This window comes from Pyrus communis, chromosome 2, assembly GCF_963583255.1.
Source record: "Pyrus communis chromosome 2, drPyrComm1.1, whole genome shotgun sequence".
Classification (NCBI taxonomy): Eukaryota; Viridiplantae; Streptophyta; class Magnoliopsida; order Rosales; family Rosaceae; genus Pyrus; species Pyrus communis.
Window position 1 is genome coordinate 29600421 of NC_084804.1, and position 8742 is coordinate 29609162.

Sequence of the window (8742 nt, forward strand, 5' to 3'; positions counted from 1 at the left end):
TCTTCTCATCAAGCAAACTCTTATTTAGGGTTTAGGCTCTAGATTGAATAAATGAAAGGAGAATTATGAGACATATAAATATCGATGTCTGAAAATAATTTTTCTTATGATAAGCTTATGAATGTCCAGTGTGGTTCTTGCAATAGCCCTTTCTGGACTTGAGTCCTCACGGAGGCCGATCCTTAAATGCTTTTTTGATCCAAGTTTTGGCCTCCACAGTATCCATTAGTCCTAAGATGAAGTCCCTTAATTTGTGACAGTGATCCAAAATTTGTGAAGTATATGCGGTTTGATTTCTATTGTAAAAGGAAAAACATGTTTGCACACAAAAACATTTTTCCTTTAAACATTCCAAATATTAGAATATAGCCTCTGTGACTTGCAATAAACAATATAATTGTTGTAGGCATATTTTAGTTAGGGGAAATGAAGAAGGTGCGACACATGGAAAAAGAGAGAAAAGATAAAGAGGCACTTAATAGTACCTATAGTCGGCTTCCTTACCATACAAGTAATACAAGATTTAATAAGAAAGATCTAGAACATAATCCTAAACACAATATACTAAGATTACATAATCACACTCCTAACTAAATTAGAATTGCAACACTCCCCCTTGAGTATGTAAATACTCAAGTAGATGGAGCATTAGGTCTTCATGGATGATGTAGAAGTGATTGATGAAGTAGTCTCGTCTAGTCGGCAGAATGAGTAAACGCAAATCTCAAATAGGGAATGTATATAGCAAATAACTCTCACAAAACCTGGCTATGGTAAAACCCAAGGGGTGACAAAACACATAATCCAAGGAGAAAAGTGAGTTTACACAATATGTCAAACTTTAAATGCCTTTAGGATGCAAGTAGTATTAACAATATCAATGATATCTTAGTTCTGAAGAAAAATAGAGAATGAAGAAAAAGAAGGATAAAGAAAGCTTGAGTGAAAAGAAGAGAAAAGTTGAATATTATTTGATCATTCGATTCAATCTTTACAATCTCATACACTCTTCTTTCATACAAGAGTAACTACCTTTCTTACAACCTAAGCTAACTAGGACTAACCACCCAATCTTATCTCAACAAATTCTAACAATCCAACCGATTCTAACAATATTTGTGATAACAATCCAACCGATTCTAACAATATTTGTGATGACATGGCACTTCCTATTTTAGTCAATATAAGTCAACATCCCCCCTCAATCTCAACTAGGTAACCTAGCTTGAGATTGAAGCAATGTCGAACAAAAGTAGGATTGTGAAGGCCTTGGGTGAGCACATCAACTGTTTGTTCATTAGTAGGCAAATATTGAACCATCAGATTTCCCTTTTGAACTCTCTCTTGAACGAAATGATAATATGTATCTAAATGTTGAATTATGGAATGATAAACAGGATTTGCACTTAAAGCTATAATTGACATGTTATCACAATGAATGGTTGGTGGCATAGGTAGAACAACTCTTATATCTTTCAATAACAGCCTCATCCACACCACATCAGCTGATGTATGTGCAAGTGCTTTGTATTCAGCCTCAGTTGAACTCCTAGATATTGAGGTTTGTTTCTTAAACTACAAAGATATAGGGTTATTACCCAGATACACGATATATCCAGTCATTGACCTTCGTGTGTTTAAATCTGCAGCCCAATCAAAGTCTGAGTATGCATTTAAATGAATATCAGTATCAGATGTATATGTAATGCCACATTCTGAAGTCCCTTGAAGATACCTCAAGATTCTCTTCACACAATAGAAATGAACATCAGTTGGTGCTGTAATGAATTGGCACACAAAGTTGACATCAAATATTGAAGTGATCCAACCAAGCTTCTATATAATGTGGTATCCTGCAAAGGTTTACCCTTAGTGATTAACAATTGACTGTAAGGTTTACATGGAGTAGTTGCAGGTTTGCAAGACTTCATACCAGCTTTGTGAATGAGATTCTTGACATATTTTGGCAGGTTCACAAATATATCTCTATTATCTTTGTAGTGAATCTGCAATCCCAAAAAATATGTGAGTCTTCCCATGTCCTTTACATCAAACACTCTTGCCAAATCTTGAATAACAACTTGAATCTTTGTAACATTTGATCCAGTAAGGATGATATCATCCACATGCAATAACAGAACAATTACATCATGTCCATCAGTTTTCACAAAAAAACTTGTATCAGCGGAAGATGCAAGGAATCCCAATGTTGGAAAATAGCTGGTAAACTTCGAGTTCCAAGCCTTGGGGGCTTGTTTTAGACCATACAGAGACTTAACTAACTTGCAAACATAACTTGGATGAGAAGGATCAACAAAACCCTGAGGTTGTTTCATATAAACCTTCTCTTGCAGTTCTCCATGTCAAAAGGAACTTTTGATGTCTAATTGCCTCATTTGCCACTTGTTGATAACTGCCAAAGATAGAATAAGCCTAACAGTAGTGTGTCTCACCACTGGACTGAAGGTTTCAGAATAGTCAAGGCCTTGTTCTTGAGAGAATCCTTGAGCCACAAGTCTAGCTTTGTACCTAGACACACTGCTATCATGATTTTTCTTGATTTTGTAAACCCATTTGCTTCCAATAATAAAACTGTCACGTGGATGAGGTACTAATTGCCAAGTTCCCTGAGATTTAAGAGCATTATAGTCTTCTTGCATGACAGTTTGCCACTAAGGTATAGTAAAGGCTTTTCTAAAGTTAGATGGCTTATCTGAGTCATTAATTGAAGCCAAAAAAGAGAAACCTCTAGAGAATGTGCAATCATCATCAAGCATTAGAGAATGTAATTCAGGACAAGAGGCAATAAACCCAGTGTAAGACTTCTGATGTATAGCACCAGACTTCAACCTTGTAACCATTTGATGACCAGATGTTTCATGGGACATGGTATTAGATTTAGTTGAAGATAAAAAGCTAGAGATGGGAAGTTGTACCTTTAGTTGTGAAGGTATATGGACAGGCAACAATGAAATTGTATGTTGAGGTAGTGTTGGAGTAGAGGAGGAAGTAATTGTAAGAGTAGTAATGAGATCATGTGAAGTATTACTTGTCATACTCAAATTTTGTGAACTGTTCTTAGTACTATCTTCAATAACATGTGGACTTCCAAGTTGAACTGCAGCAGGTGACTGGGAAGTGTGATGATCTTGAGTTCTGAAATCATGTAATTGAATAACTACTGGAGATACATTAGAGTTCTTGAACCAACCATGAATAGAAAAATATTTTCGTCATGAATAACATGTTTTGACAATACTAACTTTCTTGTAGATAGATCATAGCATACCACACCTTTATATCCAGCAACAAATCCCAGAAAAACACATTGTTTAGTCCTTGGTTGTCACTTATTCTGATTATATGGTATCAAGAACGGATACACAGTAGTACCAAATATCCTCAGAGTATTAACTATAGGTTCTTGAGTAAACAGGACTTGATAAGGTGATTTCATGTTTAACCCTTATTTCATCATTGTTAATTTCTCCATAATTCGGCTGAGAGACTCGTCTAAATTATGGCGAATCAAAGACAGATTTAAACCCCCATTATAGAAATTATGAGCTTGTTGGTAAGTTTCTAGACTCTTAGATGAATTTTGAGTGAAATTTAAGTGGGAATCGAGTATTCTTAACCTCTGAATGCCTACGAGCATTTTTCTAGAAACCGGTCACGGACTCCAACTGAGTTTCGTCGAGTCCGAAGCCAATTTCAACCCAAATCTTCTTGGATTGAATGTAATAGAATATTTCCATCATTTCTGAAGGGTTTTGATTTAATTTGGTGAAGGAATAGAGCTGATTTTAACCCTGGACAATTTCTAGATCTTCTCTGCAGAATCCGGTAAGCTCCGGTGATGTCAAAGATCTGGAGGATGAGTAACAGAGCGAGTCTGGGAAGCGATCCAAATCGGAAAAAAAAAAAAAAAAAAAAACAAAAGAGGAGCCGTGGACTCGTCCCGAACTGGGTCGTTTCCTTTTTAAGTGGGTCCGATCCGGTCCTTCCAAATTGGGGCCCAACCCGGCCCTTGCCCACCCCTAATTTGCGGGGTAATTTGATTCATTCACCATTCCATAGGTCGAAAAGTAAAAATAAAGGAAAGGATAGATGGCGAACTATGGAGTCACGAGAAGAGGGGAAGTGGAATCAGGAGGGAGTGCATGGGGAGATGGGTCTACGTAGCACAGAGGGAAAGGGTAAGAAGGTGACAAGGAATGGTGGAAGTACATCAGGGAGGGATTTGGAGGACATTGCTTCATCCCTGATGAAACAAAATACATATGCTAAAAGGGATGAAGAGGGCAAAGAGACTAGGAATGATGATATAGTTCAATGTCAAGTAGCGGAAGAATTGGCTCGAAAGGCACATGAGAGAGCTTTTGAAGGGGAGCTTATTTGAAGGGGAAGGGTTATTCCGCCTGGGACCGAGAATGTGGTGTTATTTGATTTTGCAGAATCGGTAGGGCGACTGGAAAATGATGTGAAAGGGAGGAATAGGGGTTTGCAGGTGGATCTCAATGATCCAATCCGTATGGAAAATGATTAAGGCATGGTAGAGGTGCAGCAAGTGAGGTGGATGTCGGTGAGAATCAGAATATTGAGGTGAATGATAATGAGACCATAGGGAAAGTTATGGGCGGGTACCCAGGATTCAGATTCATTTAAATTGGGGCCTATTATTGCTGCAGTGAGCAGGGAGAATAGGAGATGGAAATGAAGGATTGAAGAAGTGGAAGAGGAAATGGCGAAGTAGAAAGAGGTGGATGGCAATATTCGGAATAAACAAGCGTTTATTTTCACTGAGGCGGAGGAGACCAGCCATGAAGGGTCTCCACGAGTGCCATGACAACATTATGTTGGAACTGTCAAGGAATTGAGGGGTCCTTGACAATGGACGCTCTAGTGGAGCAGGTACAGCTTCACAATCCTGAGGTAGTGATTCTACTTAAGACACAAAATAAGTGATCGCTATAAATATTTACTTAAAGTGTTATGGATGGACTTTATGCAACATGTTGAACCAAAGGGTATTGGAGGGGGTTTATGTGCTTTTTTGAGAGACGAGGTAGGTGAAGAATTTTTTTTTTTTTATAGAATTGGGTTTTGGTGGTGATCTAATTCATACGGATTGGAGGATGTTAGTAGTATATGCCAATACGGATGACAAGTGTAGAAGAACTCAATGGTAGGAACTTAATACGAGGATTAGTAACTCACAGGGAAAATGTATTGTGATTGGTGATTTTAGTGATATAGTGGATGACGAAGAGAAGGAAAGCAGTAATTATCGCTCTATGACTAGCACGAGGGACTTCCGTGATTTCCTGGCGGTAAATGAATTTCTAGATTTAGGTTTTGAAGGCTATCCTTTTATATGGAGGAATAAACGTGATGATGGGTTGACTCAACAACGGCTTGATAGAGGTGTGGCGACGTTGGGTTGGATAGATTTGTTTCCTAGGGTGAAAATTAACCATGTGGTGTTGGAGGGTTCAGACCATTCTGTTGGAGAGTTGACCTTTGTAATTAGCTTAGTTACCTGTTTGGGTCCTTGTAATCAGGATGTAATTAGGATAGATATTATTTGGTGTTTCTTTCCTTGTAAATCAATCTTGTACAATATATATTTCCCTCCTTGGTGAGAAGAATAATATCAGAAAATTAAACCCCAAATAAGCCCTAGTTAGCATGGTATCAGAGTGATAGGAGCATATTTATGCAACTTTGTTAGCTTGTTTCTTTGCATTTAGTAAATTAGTTTCTATTTATTATAATGTTTTAAGCTATTTTCGTGTTTTTGTAGGTTTAAATGACAAAGCTGGCAAGAAAGTGCAATTTGGTGCTATTTGGAGTAGTTTTGGGCTTGGAATGGATTGCACATGCATGGAGCAAGGTGGATGGACGAATTTGAAGATCAAGATAGGCTAGGAATGTGATTAACATCTGGAAGAATTAAATTGAAGACTTGGAAGATAAGGAATCAGCTACAAAGAAGGAATATTATCCAAATTTCCTTATCTTATGCAAACCTTATCTAACCTTATCTTATCTTATCATATCCTAATCTTTTCCTACCTTAATTCCAGCTTCAAAGAGGACTCATTTTCACATTAAAACACCTAAATATCATGTTCTAGAAGCCCTATTTTCGTGCCCTAAGTTTATGCTACAAGTAACCCTTCTAGAAGTCCTAGAATCTGCCACAAGGACCATTCCTTGTCCTCCTTGGAATCTGATTGAAAGTGTCCTTGTTCTTTGGTGATTTGGAGTCCTAATTCCTCTCCTTTTCAGCCCAATTTTATGCCTTCCCTTCACCCTATAAATACATTATGCCACAACACTCATAAACCACCACCCTCTACCCCAAATTCACACCACACCATCCACCACACCTCAAGAGCCTAAATTCACACAAATCCCCATTATGCGCAGCAAGGAATGAGGAGTCATCTGGAGTGTTTCTAGGTGTATTCTATCTTTGTTTTTAATGTTTAAGATTAATTATCTTTGTTTTGCGAACATGAGGAGCTAAACTTGTTTTAGCTAGAGGAGACTTTGAAACCATGATTATATTTGCAAAATGAATTGATTACTTCTAGTTGTGATTTCATAAATTGTGAATGCAATTTACTTAATTGTTTGATTAAGAACTTATTCTTGTGTGTTGATTAAGAGGGCCCGCTTAGTTTGCATGCATGAATTTGATGCTAGAATATAAGGGAGTTTCACCTAATCGTTATGAACTTATATTCATAAGTAGTGGAGGTTGCTAGTCACAATCGTGTTAAGTAAATTCCTGGCAAGAGTATCATGTTTTTCATAGTTACAAATGCCTTGTCAATGCTTATGATTTTCACAAAGCATAATGATCTTTGATTGTATCTCTATTATGCTGTTCATGTACGGAACTATTGAAGAATAATTTGGTTGCCGATGCGTATTCCATCCAATTCAATGACTTAAGGAAAAACTGAAGGTTAATTAGTGCTGTTCACGGTTAATCTGGGGTGTTGAGGTTCATGGTTTATTGGAAAAGCAACTGGAAATCAATTTGTATGCAAGTGTGTCATGTGTGGAGAAGGACCCTCTAGCTAGCTTATCACCCATATTTCACCCAATTTCATCCAAGTTGTTTAGAGTCTTTACAATCTATTTGTTTTTACTTTAATTTCGTCCAAAACCCAATCCCCTTTACTTTGTTGTGTCAAATTAGTTAGAATCTGTCCAAACTTGTGTTTTTAAGTGTTTTGAGTCAAGTTAAAAGTAATTTTCGTCCAAATCATCCTTTAGTGTCTAGTTTGAGTTTATTTGATTATTTTGTGCTGTTTTGAGTCTTTTAGTTTGTTTTGAGTTGTTAGAGTCTAGTTTTATATTTTTTAGTCTAGTTTAGTGTTTTAGAGTTTAATTTTAGTAGATTAACATCCCTTATAATCCCTGGCCTAGAATGATCCCTACTTACACATACTACAATCATAGGGTTTTAATTTGAGTGTTAGAATATTTCACATCACAGAGCAGAGATCCTAGGATTTCTGCTCTGCCTGTTCCCTCAAGCAAACTCAGCGCTCCCATGGAGAACCTACCACCACTTCATGGTGGAAACAATTTGATCCTAACCGATCCTACCCCTATACTAAACACTACTACCCTAACTGACCCTACCATGAATCCTCTTGTTTCGAGTTCTTCCGACATGCCTCCGGAGTCTTCAGGTAACTATGGTTATACTTTTAATATGAATAATTGTGATACTCAATCCAATTGGATTATTGACTCTGGTAACACATATCATATGACCTATGACCCTATTGATTTATCTTGTGATACTGTTCCACTTCGACGAAATATTACTAATGCTAATGGTGTCACCTCACCGGTAACTGGTGCTGGCACTGTACGCCTCATGCCTACCCTCTTTTTGACACATACACTACTTGTACCTTCACTAAATCATAAATTGATGTCTCCTGGCCAAGCTACTGAGCAATTGAATTGTTATGTACTATTGTATCTAAAGTTTTGTCTTATTCAGGATATTCTCACGAAGGAGATAATTGGTCGTGGTACTAAGAATAGAGATCTCTATTTTGTGGATGATGTCAGTACAGGATGGGTCAATCTCGCCCAAAGAGCCATTGATCACAAACGGCGTCAGATATGGTTATGGCATCACCGTTTGGGTCATCCGTCTTTTAGTTATTTACAGCATATGTTTCCAAATTTATTTGTTGGTTGTTCAGTTTCAGACTTTAAATGTGACACTTGTGTACTTGCCAAGAGTCATCATGTTTCTTATCCGTTGAATTCTAATAAAAGTGTTATTCCTTTTGATCTTGTTCATTTGGATGTTTGGGGATCATCTTCGATTAGTACTTCATCTGGTATTAGGTAGTTTGTAAAGTTTATAGATGATTGCACACGGATGACATGGTTATACCTTCTTAAGCATAAAAGTGATGTGTTGTTGGCATTTAAGACATTCCACACCATGCTTCAGACACAATTTTCTACTAAGATCCGAATTTTGCGTTCTAATAATGGTGGTGAATATGTTAATAATGATTTTACACATTATTTAACTAATAACGAAATCCTCCATGAGACTACTTGTCCTCAGACTACTCAACAGAATGGGGTGGCTGAGCGCAAAAATCGTCATCTATTAGAAACAGCTTGATCGCTATTGATTGGGGCGGATATTCCCTGCTCCTCTTGGGATGTTGCTCTTCAGACTGCCAC